This window comes from Mus musculus, chromosome 17, assembly GCF_000001635.26.
Source record: "Mus musculus strain C57BL/6J chromosome 17, GRCm38.p6 C57BL/6J".
Taxonomy (NCBI): domain Eukaryota; kingdom Metazoa; phylum Chordata; class Mammalia; order Rodentia; family Muridae; genus Mus; species Mus musculus.
The window spans coordinates 35,394,099-35,407,141 of NC_000083.6; the positions used below are offsets into that span (position 1 = coordinate 35,394,099).

General features: G+C 46.4%; 2 pseudogenes across 1 annotated transcript; both read left to right on the forward strand.

The window, feature by feature from the left end:
• Positions 1-1,532, forward strand: H2-Q5 (histocompatibility 2, Q region locus 5; annotated as a pseudogene). The gene is made up of 3 exons (NR_051981.1): positions 1-91; positions 259-528; positions 713-1,532. The product of NR_051981.1 is annotated as a histocompatibility 2, Q region locus 5 (transcript).
• On the forward strand, positions 6,569-11,423 carry Gm8750 (predicted pseudogene 8750; annotated as a pseudogene).

The window sequence follows — 13,043 nt, forward strand, 5'->3', positions numbered from 1 at the left end:
AGTCGACCGGAATCCCCGAGAGGAGCAATGGCTCTAACAATGCTGCTCTTGCTGGTGGCGGCCGCCCTGACCCTGATCGAGACCCGCGCGGGTGAGTGCGGGGTCGGGAGGGAAACAGCCCCTGTGCCGCGTCCCCGCGTCGCCCACCGGACCTCCGCCCCTTCTCCACCCGAGCCCCGAGCCCTGCTCCACTCCCGGCCCGCGTACCCGACCGGGGTCCCGGGAGGAGGTCGGGGTCTCACCGCGCGCCGCCCCCAGGCCCACACTCGCTGCGGTATTTCCACACCGCTGTGTCCCGGCCCGGACTCGGGGAGCCCCGGTTCATCATCGTCGGCTACGTGGACGACACGCAGTTCGTGCGCTTCGACAGCGACGCGGAAAATCCGAGGATGGAGCCGCGGGCGCGGTGGATGGAGCAGGAGGGGCCGGAGTATTGGGAGCGGGAGACACAGGTCGCCAAGGGCCATGAGCAGAGTTTCCAAGGGAGCCTGAGGACTGCACAGAGCTACTACAACCAGAGCAAGGGCGGTGAGTGACCCCGGGTCGGAGGTCACGACCCCTCCACGTCCCGAAACAGAGGCCGGTGAGGTCCCGGGTCCAAAGTCCGAGGTTCAGGAGCAGAACTGACCCAGGACTGGATTCCCTTTCAGTTTGGAGGAGTCCGCGGTGGGGGGGGGGGGGGGGAGGAGGGACTGACCACTGGGTCCCGCAGGCTCTCACACACTCCAGTGGATGTATGGCTGTGACATGGGGTCCGACGGGCGCCTCCTCCGCGGGTACCTGCAGTTCGCCTATGAAGGCCGCGATTACATCGCCCTGAACGAAGACCTGAAAACGTGGACGGCGGCGGACATGGAGGCACAGATCACCCGACGCAAGTGGGAGCAGGCTGGTATTGCAGAGAGAGACCGGGCCTACCTGGAGGTCGCATGAGGCTCCGCAAATACCTGCAGCTCGGGAAGGAGACGCTGCTGCGCACAGGTGCAGGGGCCGCGGCTGGGGCTCAGTCCTGGGGAAGAAGAAACCCTCAGCTGGGGTGGTGCCCCTGGCTCAGAGGGGAGAGAGTGACCCTGGGTCTCCTGATCCCTCATCACAGTGACTGCACTGACTCTCCCAGGGCTCAGCCTTCTCCCTGGACAGTGCCCAGGCTGTCTCAGGAGGGAAGGAGAGAATTTCCCTGAGGTAACAACAGCTGCTCCCTTCAGTTCCCCTGTAGCCTCTGTCAGCCATGGCCTCTCCCAGGCCGGGTTCTCAGCCTACACCCACTGTCTGTAGACACTGACTCCTGTCCTGCTGAGTGTGTCAGCCCTTACACCTCAGGACCTGAAGTCTCCTTTACCCGATGGGAGACATGGACATCTACACTAGGCTGGTTCCCCCAGTTTCTAGAACTTTCCAAAGAATACAGTCTACCAGATCCTTCCCTGTCTGTGGGGTTTGCATCCTTTGACACCCAATTCTATCTATTCCTGCAATGGTGAATAGTCACATGAGCCATTATGGGTTACCCTAAACAAATACTTTTCTTGTGTTTTTCCCCTCTCGTTTTCTTTTTATCTTTACTTTTTTTTTTAAGGGTATTATGTTGCTTATAATCGGTTTTTCTTCGGCACTGGAATGATATTGCTCTCTCTCCCCACCATACCCCCACCCCCGCCTATATCATTTGTATCAGTAGCCCTGGCTGTCGTGGAACTCACTCTGTAGACCAGGCTGGCCTTGAACTCAGAAATCAGCCTGCCTCTGTCTCTGCCTCTGCCTCCCAAGTGCTGGGATTAAAGGCTTGGGCCACCACCACTGGGCAGAAGAAAGGTTCCTGTGAGCTTAAAATGTTTTCTGGCAGAATTAACCATCCAGATCACTCCTGATATCCCTGTGCCCCACCAAGTTACAGTGCTCCTCCTGGTGAATCAGAACTTGGACTCTGAGAGACAGGGTCTTCTGCAATCCAGGGCTGAGTGAGAGGGAAGACCACACACCCTGTGAGCCCACTGTGTTCCAGTGAGTGCTGCACTGGGGTCCACAGCACATTCCAGGGATCCTGTGTGACACATCTGTACCTTGTCCCCCAGAGTCAGGGGCTGGGAGTCATTTTCTCTGGCTGAGTGTCAGAGGTTCACCACATTTCTGCTACACACTCCCTGATGGCTGTTTACTTGGACTGACAGTTAATGTTGGTCAGCAAGATGACCACAGTGGTTTAGTCTCAATGGTGTCACTCTTCCAGTAGCATATGGTCCTGATTTCTAATTTAGATACGAACTCAAACACATATGAAATTTCTTATTTTCCATTCCATCTTCCATTATATAGCTACCTATCTCGTGCTATTGAACATCACATAAGGATGACCATGTTGACCCACTGGCTCATGTGGATTCCCTCTTAGCTTCTGAGTCCCCTCAGGAAAATGTGCAGTCCTGTGCTGAGGGGGCCAGCTCTGCCTGCAGGTCACTAGTGCCATGACAGTTAAAGTGTTCATACAGACACATAGTTCATTGTAATTACTGATTTAACGTTGTCTTGGCAGTTTTCAGTTTGCATTTATTTATTTATTTATTTATTTATTTATTTAATGCATGGAAGTACACTGTTGCTGTACTGATGGTTGTTTGCCTTTGTGTGGTTGTTGGGAATTGAATTTTTTTTTTTAGGACCTCTCTTTGCTCTGGTCGACCCTGCTCACTCCGGTCAACTCCTATGGGTCAACTCTGCTCATTCAGTCCCTGCTTGTTCTGGCCCAAAGATTTATTTATTATTTATTATACATAAATACACTGTAGCTGACTTCAGATGCACCAGAAGAGGGCGTCAGATCTCATTACAGATGGTTGTGAGCCACCATGTGGTTGCTGGGGTTTGAACTCAGGACCTTCAAAAGAGCAGTCAGTGCTCTTACCCTCTGAGCCATCTCCCCAGTCCTCAGTTTGTCTTCTTAATTGTGCGATTTCTTGAATCTTCCAAACAGATCCCCCAAAGACACATGTGACCCATCACCCCATATCTTATGATGCTGTCACCCTGAGGTGCTGGGCCCTGGGCTTCTACCCTGTTGACATCACCCTGACTTGGCAGTTGAATGGGGAGGAGCTGACCCAGGACACGGAGCTTGTGGAGACCAGGCCTGCAGGGGATGGAACCTTCCAGAAGTGGGCAGCTGTGATGGTGCCTTTTGGGGAGGAGCAGAATTACACATGCCATGTGCACCATGAGGGGCTGCCTGAGCCCCTCACCCTGAGATGGGGGAGATGGGGTAAGGAGGGTGTGGGTGCAGAGCTGTGGTCAGGGAAAGCTGGAGCATTCTGCAGACTCTGAGCTGGTCAGGGCTGAGAGCTGGGATCATGACCCTCACCTTCATTTCCTGTACCTGTCCTTCCCAGAGCCTCCTCCATACACTGTCTCCAACATGGCGACCATTGCTGTTGTGGTTGACCTTGGAGCTGTGGCCATCATTGGAGCTGTGGTGGCTTTTGTGATGAATAGGAGGTGAAACACAGGTAGGAAAGGGCAGGGTCTGAGTTCTCTCTCAGTCTCCTTTAGAAGTGTGCTCTAATCATTAATGGGAAACCCATCTACACCCCACATTGCTACCTTCTCCAACTGGGTCCTCTGTCAGTTCTGGGAACTTCCAAGATCTTCCTTGAACTCTCACAGCTTTCCTTCTCACAGGTGGACAAGGAGGGGACTGTGCTCCAGCTCCAGGTTAGTGTGGGGACAGGATTGTCCTGTGGACATTGCAGTGAAGCTGGAGATGTTGGGGAGCTCTGGGAACCCATAGTAACTCTTCCAGAGAAATCTTCCAGGGCCGCAGTTGTACCAATATGAATACATATATGTACATATGCATATACATTTTTTACCCTTGGCAGGGACAGCTCCTAGAGCTCTGATAGATCTCTCCCAGATGGTAAAGGTGACACTCTGGGACCTGATTGGGGAGGGGCAATGCGGATATGATTGGGTTTCAGGGACTCCACGAATCCCCTCTGAGTGAGTGGTGGGTTGTTGGAATGTTGTCTTCACAGTGATGGGTCGTGTCCCTCATTCTCTAGCATGAAGACAGCTGCCTGGACTGCACTGAGTGACAGACGATGTGTTCATGTCTCTCCTGTGACATCCAGAGCCCTCAGTTCTCTTTAGACAACAGTGTCTCATGTTCCCTGTGAGCCTATGGACTCAATGTGAGGAACTGTGGAGCCCAGCCTGCCCTGCACACCTGGACCCTGTCCCTGCACTGCCCTGTGTTCCCTTCCACAGCCAACCTTCCTGTTCCAGCCAAACACTGGGTACATCTACATCCTGTCAGCTCCATGCTGCCCCGAGCTCCAGCTCCATACTTCCACACGAAGAGTATGTGACCTTGATTGTTATCATCTTGAGCTGAGGGTTGATTGCTTGTTAATTTAATGGTTGAGAATACTTAGCATTTTTCTCTTTTTAAAAAAAAAATAAATGGCAGATGGAAAACCTTTCAGGATCTGTGTCACTGAGCTATGTGTATCTGTTGGGAGAGCTTGAGGCTATGAGAGCTGAGTGTGAACAGGACTGTGCACAGGTGGTCTCAGTCATTTATTTTCTTTAATGGGTTCACTGTGTAACATCCGGGCTCTACTCTCTCCATCACTATGAAGCACATACCGAGAGTCTGTGATCTCAAGGACACAGTGAAGGCCTGAGCCTTGTCCTGTCCCCAGGATTATGAGCCCCCAAGGGCTAAAGATCAGAACTCATCTGGGGATCCTTTAAAGTGCTGTGTGCACAAGATAGGTCATGTCACATTTCCTTCCATCCACTTGATTGTAGCTTCTAATGATGCAGTCGTGAAGCTGCCCTGGGCGCTCCCTGTAGCCCTGCTACTGTGATGGTTTCTGCTTCTCCTTCTTTCCAGTGTCTTTTACAGGAATCTCAGGGGTCCTTTGTGATTTCCTGTTGATCTTTCAGGAGCGCATCCACAGCTGAGATAAGAACCTGTTGGCTTAGATTTTTCAAAACAGATTTTTCATAAGGGTTCTTACATGCTTTGTTTGTTTGTTTGTTTGTTTTTTGAGCCAGGGTTTCTCTGTGTAGTCCTGGCTGTCCTGGAACTCACTCTGTAGACCAGGCTGGTCTTGAACTCAGAAATTTGCCTGCCTCTGCCTCCCAAGTGCCGGGATTAAAGGTGTGTGCCACCACTGCCCGGCTGTTCTTACATGCTTTATCCTCCCTTCTCACCCACTAACCATCAGAGGTAATGCAAGAGAAAGGACATTGGGATGGGGGGAAGTTGATCTGTGTAGAAACAATTTGTTGGAGCAAATCTAATTTGTGTTGTCAGGATATCAGCAGTTTAGTTCACAAAAATCAGCAAAGTCGGGTCAATTAAGAAGAAGCTGGGAGGCTCAGCTGTTTGCTGTTTAGAAGCAGTTCATTGGGGTGATTTCAATCTCCCATTGTCAGGATACCAGCAGTCCAGTTCAATAGTGTCAGGATTGCAAACATGAATCAGGAGGGGTGGCATGACACAGCAGAAACAGTCAGGTCTCCACCGATTCAACAAGAGTCAGCAGGAGGGACCAGGGCCAGCAGGGATGCCAGAACTTCTCTGTCCTGCCTCTCTCAACAAAGTGAAGATCAGCCTAAAGAAGACACAAGACCAATGAAGCATTGTAAAGCTGGCTATGCAAGCCCACCATCACTGTCCCTTGAGTCCTATTATACTCCCTACAAACATCGTGTGTCCTCCCACGGGTCTAGCCTCCCATGGGTGTTGCCTCAGCAAAATTCCCCATGAGTCTGTATCAGCTGATGTATCCATAAACTCCCACTTCACTCTGCCAGTCAGCCCAAGTCTGCAGAAGCAGCAAGAAGCCGCCAGAACATCACCAGAAGTTTTTTGGTGCATTTATCTCTATGGAATCACCAATAAACAATGGTAAGTGTTACATTATTATTTTTTTAATCCTATTTTAAATGATGGGTTTTAAATGCTTTAACCTCTCTTTTAACCCAACACCCAGAGTTAGTACAAAAGAATGGATGAGAGGAGGGGGAAGTGGACCTGTTTAGAAAGGTTCTTTGAGGAACTCCTGTCAGTGTTGGCTGGAAACAGTCAGTTCAGTTCACAGGGTAAGAGCAGCTGCTCCATTCACTCAAGGTTCACGGATACATCAGCAGTCCAGTGTGGTAGAGTCAAACGGGAATCGGCTGGGGTGGCCCTACCTGGTGAGACTGCCAGGCTTCAGCTTTGGGCCTAGTTAGCAGGAGGACCTGGAGGAATGTCAGGAGAAGTTTTCAGAGCATCATACAGATAGCTGTACCAGCAAGGCAAGCTCAGCCCAAGTCACTGTCCGTTGAGTCCTAGTTATGTTCTCCAATCATCATGTGTCCTCCATGTGTCTTGCCTCAGCACTTGCACCTGTCTCAGCTGGCATCACTCTGCCAACCACCCTGAGTCTGCTAAAGCAACAAGAAACTAACACACCACCCAAAATTTTTTGGTGTCTTGCTCTCTATAGAGTCCTAACACATGCAGCTCAACTACGCAGTATAAGAGAGACCATTACATGTCTGTTGTTAGAGAAAAATCCTTCAAGAGGCCAAGCGGCAGAGGCTCCTGTCAGGGGCGGCAGGTCCGGAGCGGCCAGAGATCCACCTCTCTGGGCAGCAGCCCGAGTCCCTGCAGAGTCAGAGCGGCATGGCGCACCCCACCTGAGGCCTCACCATGGTGCTGTTGGCAGCAGCAGTCTGCACGAATGCGAGAAAGGCTATTGTTTCTCGACAGTTCGTGGAGATGACCCGAACTCGGATTGAAGGCTTATTAGCAGCTTTCCCAAAACTCATGAACACTGGAAAACAGCATACTTTTGTTGAAACAGAGAGTGTAAGATATGTGTACCAACCTATGGAGAAACTGTACATGGTATTGATCACTACAAAGAACAGCAATATCTTAGAAGCTTTGGAGACTTTAAGGCTCTTCTCAAGGGTGATCCCTGAATATTGCCGAGCCTCAGAGGAAAATGAAATATCTGAGCACTGTTTTGATTTGATTTTTGCTTTTGATGAAATTGTTGCCATGGGATGCCGGGAGAATGTTAACCTGGCACAGATCAGAACCTTCACAGAAATGGACTCTCACGAGGAGAAAGTATTCTGAGCAGTCAGAGAGACTCAAGAACGTGGAGCTAAGGCTGAGACGCGGCGTAAAGCAAAGGAATTACAACAGGCCCGAAGAGATGCAGAGAGACAGGGGAAAAAAACACCAGAATTTGGCGGATTTGGTAGTTCTGCAGTGTCTGGAGGCAGCACAGCAGCCATGATCACAGAGACTATCATTGAAACTGATAAACCAAAAGTGGCGCCTGCACCAGCCAGACCTTCAGGCCCCAGCAAGGCTTTGAAACTTGGAGCTAAAGGGAAGGAAGTAGATAACTTTGTGGACAAATTGAAATCTGAAGGTGAAACTATTATGTCTTCTAATATGGGAAAACGTACCTCAGAAGCAACCAGAGTGCATGTTCCACCTATTAATATGTAAAGTATGCACATGAAGATTGAAGAGAAGATCACACTAACCTGTGGGAGAGATGGAGGATTACAGAATATGGAGTTGCATGGCATGATCATGCTTAGGATCTCAGGTGACAAATTTGGCCGGATTTGTCTTCATGTAGAAAAAGAAGATAAGGGCTGGAGAGCTGCCTCAGAGGTTAAGAGCACTGTCTGCTCTTCCCGAGGTCATGAGTTCAATTCCCAGCAACCACATGGTGGCTCACAACCATCTGTAATGAGGACTAGTGCCCTCTCCTGGCTTGCAGGCATAAATGCAGGCAATACCGTGTACTTAATAAATAAATAAATCTTTAAAAACAAAACAACTTATCATAAAAAAAAAAGAAAGAAAATGAAGATAAGAAAGGGGTGCAGCCATCTCCACGTTTCTGTATAAAATGTGCCTTATGAAAACACATAGAGATTTGCATGTGCACACATACATACACACATACATTCCTGAACAGACTAACTTGGATCTTAAGTCTTAAATATATATAATATATTATATAGTAACATGTATTTAATATATTAATTATTAATATCATTATATGTTATTGACTGCATTATATAATTGTTAATATATTATACAATATTGTGTATATTTAATGATATGTAATACAGAGGAGATATATATATATATATATATATATATATATATATATATATATATATATATGTAGTGAATAAATCCTAAACCAAGAGGAGCAGTGTGAGAAAGTTAATCTGGAATATTTAAATGTGAGTAAATTTTAATAAATCATCTCATTAAAGTGGGCCATATGAGCTGGAGTAGAAAAAGCAAACAGGCTTCTAGGAAGCAATAATTTACACAAAACGATATTCCAATGTCATGGGCAATTTAACCAGAGAGGTTTTTTTTCTAAGAAACCTTCCCTCTAGAGCATGAAGGAAAAAAAAACCCCATCAGATCATCACAGTGGCTGCTGATTTTCAACACGCATTGGAATGTTCAGAATTAAAAAGGAAAACTCACGAAATCCACTGTAGACATTGAATACTGAATGATCTAGTGGCAATAAAACTACTAAATCTATGTCTCTCTCTCTCTGCCTCTCTCTCTCCCTCCTTCCCTCCCTCCCCCCTCTTTCTTTCTTTCTTTCTCTCTTTCTTTTTCTTTCTTTCCTTCTTTCTTACTTTGTTCCAAAACTGTGCACATATTATCAAGATATTCCAAGTAGCTCCAGCTTGGGGATTGTCTGTATGAGATCTGTGCAAAAACAGGTTCACATCACTTCAAGGCTCAGTGTTTTACCTTGTTCTTCTGGGGTAGCTGAGCTGGATGTGGCCACACATGCTTGTAGAGGATATGCTGTTGCTGTACTGAGCTCTGCCTGGCCTCAAATGTTCCCATAATGAGCAGAAAACAACCAGAGTAATTACTCGTCATAAAACTCTGTCAATAGAGATGAAAGAAAGAAAGAAAGAAAGAAAGAAAGAAAGAAAGAAAGAAAGGAAGGAAGGAAGGAAGGAAGGAAGGAAGGAAGGAAGGAAGGAAGGAAGGAAGGAAGGGGTGCTGCTACAGACGCATCCAAATGTGGATAAAAAAAACGTTTTACTGCAGAGTCTCTCATTGGCTTGAAAAACCCAGAGAAGTCATTTCCAGTGAACAGTGATGTAGGGGTACTAAAGTGGAGACTACAAACAACAGAGGAATCTTTTATTCCTTTGACAATTAATTGCTGGCCTTTGGAAAGTGGAAACAGCTGTGATGTCAACAAAGAGTTCGGACTACAGGAAGATAATTTAGAGCTCAATGATGTGGTCATCACTATCCACTCCCATCGGGTGTTGGTGTGCCTGTGATTGGTGAGATCGATGGGGAATATCGACATGATAGTCGGAGAAATATGTTGGAGTGGTGCCTGCCAGTGATTGATGCCAAAAATAAGAGTGGCAGCCTGGAGTTCAGCATTCCTGGGCAGCCTAATGACTTCTTCCCTGTTCAAGTTTCTTTCATCTCCAAACAGAATTACTGCAACACACAGGTTACCAAAGTGACCCAGGTAGATGGAAACCGTCCCGTCAGGTTTTCCACGGAGACCACTTTCTTAGTGACAAATACGAAATCCTGTAATACCAAGAAGGGAAAGCTGAAAAGGAAGGATTTCAGATTAATAAAGAAGAAGCCAAAAGTGGCTGAAGAGTTTTTCCAAATTTACAAGCCATTGGAGGTCCCCCCAAACCCCTTTTCTGATACAGTACACGTTCTCTGTGCGCAAGGACCCTCAACTCACACCCAGTGTTGCGGTGTCACAGAGACATTTTTGACAAATGACACTGACATAAAGGGAAAGGCTGCTGATTTCTTTGGCCAGCAGGAAGCCAGCTCTCCAGGGAATGGAATGCCCCAGTAAGTAGCTCTTCTGCCTTCACCTAAGTCTCCCTTTATTTTAAGCCCTAAATATAGGTATATTTCATACTTTGTTTTAAAAAGTTTTCTCTATAGATTTGAGTCTTTCACACCCCTTTGCTTTCTGTTTTCTTTCAGTACACTTAGTCACACAGTGGGGTCATCTGTCTGTAGTATTGTGTTCAGCACTCTGAGAACAAGGTTATCTAACCCATTCTTGACATTAGACAGTACCAGTGAACTGCTTAAGGGATGTAGAGTCTAAAAGTTGAAATACAAGGTTGTCTTGTTTTCTCTCCTGTATCCATCCATTGCTCCATCTCTTTATGAAGTTGTCCTTGTGAGCCCTGCCCTTCCAGTTGCAGGCAGTGTTGTGAATTCCATTTGTGTCAATATTAAAGGTAGCCAGCTGGGAAGCAGCTTTTATGTGTACACACCTTTTCAAGATGCCGAATAAGATGGCTACATCCATTTCCACAGGAAATCATGTCTGCTGCTAATGCTACCCCAACTTACAGTTCCCTACATGACGTATGGTTCCCTATGTAACTTACAGTTCTCTCCGTGCTGTGGGGCGATTGAGTTGAAGCACTGTAGTCCACTCAGATCCCGAGTGTCCACCTCCTCCCCTTCCCAGATGCTCTTCCCTTCATCAGCCTTCTTTCCAGCAGAAATGAGTCTAGTGAGTCTGTGCCATTTCTCCTTAGCCCTAAACCATTGGAGAGACCCCATCTTCACCATTTGAGTGGTAGCATTTTGAGAGGCAGGTGTATAGTGAGGGGTTACTCAAATATATCCCATCTAACCTGACATTTACCACCTCCCTCTCTGTCCTTGTTTCTGAAAACCTTTTTTCTCCTCCTCTGGCTTTTTGGTGTCATCATGTAATAATTGTAGGAGTTTCTCAGCTCATTTTGATCTATTACCTTTTCAATAGAGGCTGAATCAGCCAATCCCACCCGCCAAGCACTGAACTGGGTGGGGCAGAAGATCAGTTGCTGAAGGCTGCAAGCAGTAGCAATGGGAAGCAGTAGATGACCTCCATTCTCTCAGGTGGCTGCAGAGCAGAGCAGAGCAGAGATCTCCCTCTGAACACCTGCCTTCCCTGGCAAGAGTATACTATCCGTGAAGCAGGGCAGTCCCACAGAAGACTGTGGCTGGGATGGCTTGCCAAAGAAATTTCTAGCCTTTCCTTTTTCCCTACACTGCATCAGGGAAGAATCCTTATCTCTAGCTTCGTTTTCACATGAGGTTTTCTGAGGAAGGGGACTGGGATAGGAAGTCTGTCATGTAGTAAAGTAGACAAGAAATCTTATTAATCCAGTTGTATTTCAGAGTTGTTCGTCCCTATGATTTTTAAAGTCAAGTTTAATTTTACAAGACTTTTTTCTGAAATTACTTTTGGGGTAATATTTAAAATGAGAGACATTTTGTAACCCTATAAAATACATATGGAATATAACATTCCAATGTACACAATGAAGGCAAATTCTTAATCAAATAAAAGAGTATTATAAAATGAAAAAAAAAAAGAAAGAAAAATTCTTCATCATGTGTCCTTTCACATGCTTGCTTTAGCTGAACATCCTCTCTCCTGTGTCTGCTTCAGGGAATTGTTCTTTTACGAGTCTGCCTGAGCCTTTCACACCATGTGCACCTTAATGAAACGTTCCTTCATCTGTTTGCCCCAGCAAACACCTTTCAACACGACTGACTTTCCAAAGAACTCTTAGTTTCCACTTCACAGGAACTAAATTGGAATCATTCCGGAAGTGACCCCGTTTTCAAACTTGGAAACTAAATCCCTGCTGTGTCTTGTTTGTTAACAACCTGCACAGTCCGTGCTTGTTCTGGGTGACTTTTCTCAGCAGTTTCCCAAGAAGCATCTTCCATTTGACCCCCTTTCAGGGACTGTCCCTCATACTGAGGAAATATTAGTCTGTTCTCCACAGCTGTGGTAAATCTCATCTCCGTGAATCGATGGCTCCGTCAGCCACATGTGGCCTTAACCTTCCTATTTGACCTTCTGGTTCCACACTTTAACCTGTCACACACTTTATTTTACCCGAGATAACTTTTCAATTCTTAGAAACTGGGTATAAACCTTTTGAAGTAAACATTCCAAAATCAAAGATGTTTGTAAAATGATAGCTACATCAGCTCCTGTATCCTTCTATTGCAATGCCACTCACTGGTAACATTAATTTTGGCCTATAATTATTAAAAACTGTTTGCCAGAATGCACATTTTCCAGTAAATCCAAGCCCTCCTAATCTTTCTAATGGAGCAGCTTAGCCTTTGATTTAGCGAAACAGTAACTGGTCAGCAATTCCATCACCTGTGTTAATTTGCATCTCTCTTTTTACATAAGCCATTACTTAAATTATAGTTGGAATCTTCAACTATAAATTGTGAGTGAACAGTCAGTTCCTAGAAAGTCAAACTGTTTCCTCCCAAGACCATTCCTCCTGTCCCTGAGGGCAAAAGACCATATCTCCTATAGATATTTTATAACATTGAATATTGGGGATAAAATAGATGTTTATGGCCAAGTCTAGCAGCACTGCCTACAATAGCTTGCATTAGATCTGCAATACTTAGTTGAGGTTTTTCTACCTGGCTGACAAAAGGCAAACATCTCGTACTTTTTGCTGCAGGGCCTTGTTCTAGGCCCCAATTTTGTTTACTGATGGCAAGAAAGTGCCTTGGATATCTATCGCTCTTGGACCTACACTCATGGGGCCAGTGGCAATCCTTGTCACATTGCCTGTGCACTCCTGGAAGCCTAGGCCTTCTTTCTGCTTTATATTCAGAATATCCATAGCCCTTAGAGATACCGTGATAACAGTTTTGTTTCAGATGACCGTGTTCCCCACAGTCAAAGCACCAGGCATTTTTAGACCTAAGGCCTTGACAAGCTTGGTCAAAGTCTTTTTACCATATCTACCACAGTTAAAGCACCATGGAATTTGAGATCTAAAACCTTTAGATATGGCTTGCCCAATTATCGTGGCCATATAGAGACTAGAACCAATATTGGCCTCCTTTCTGATCCACTGTTCTATAGGTGCTGTCCTTGACTTTAATGCCCTGACAACATTTTTGCATTCCGTATTTGCATTTTCAAATACCAAGGTCT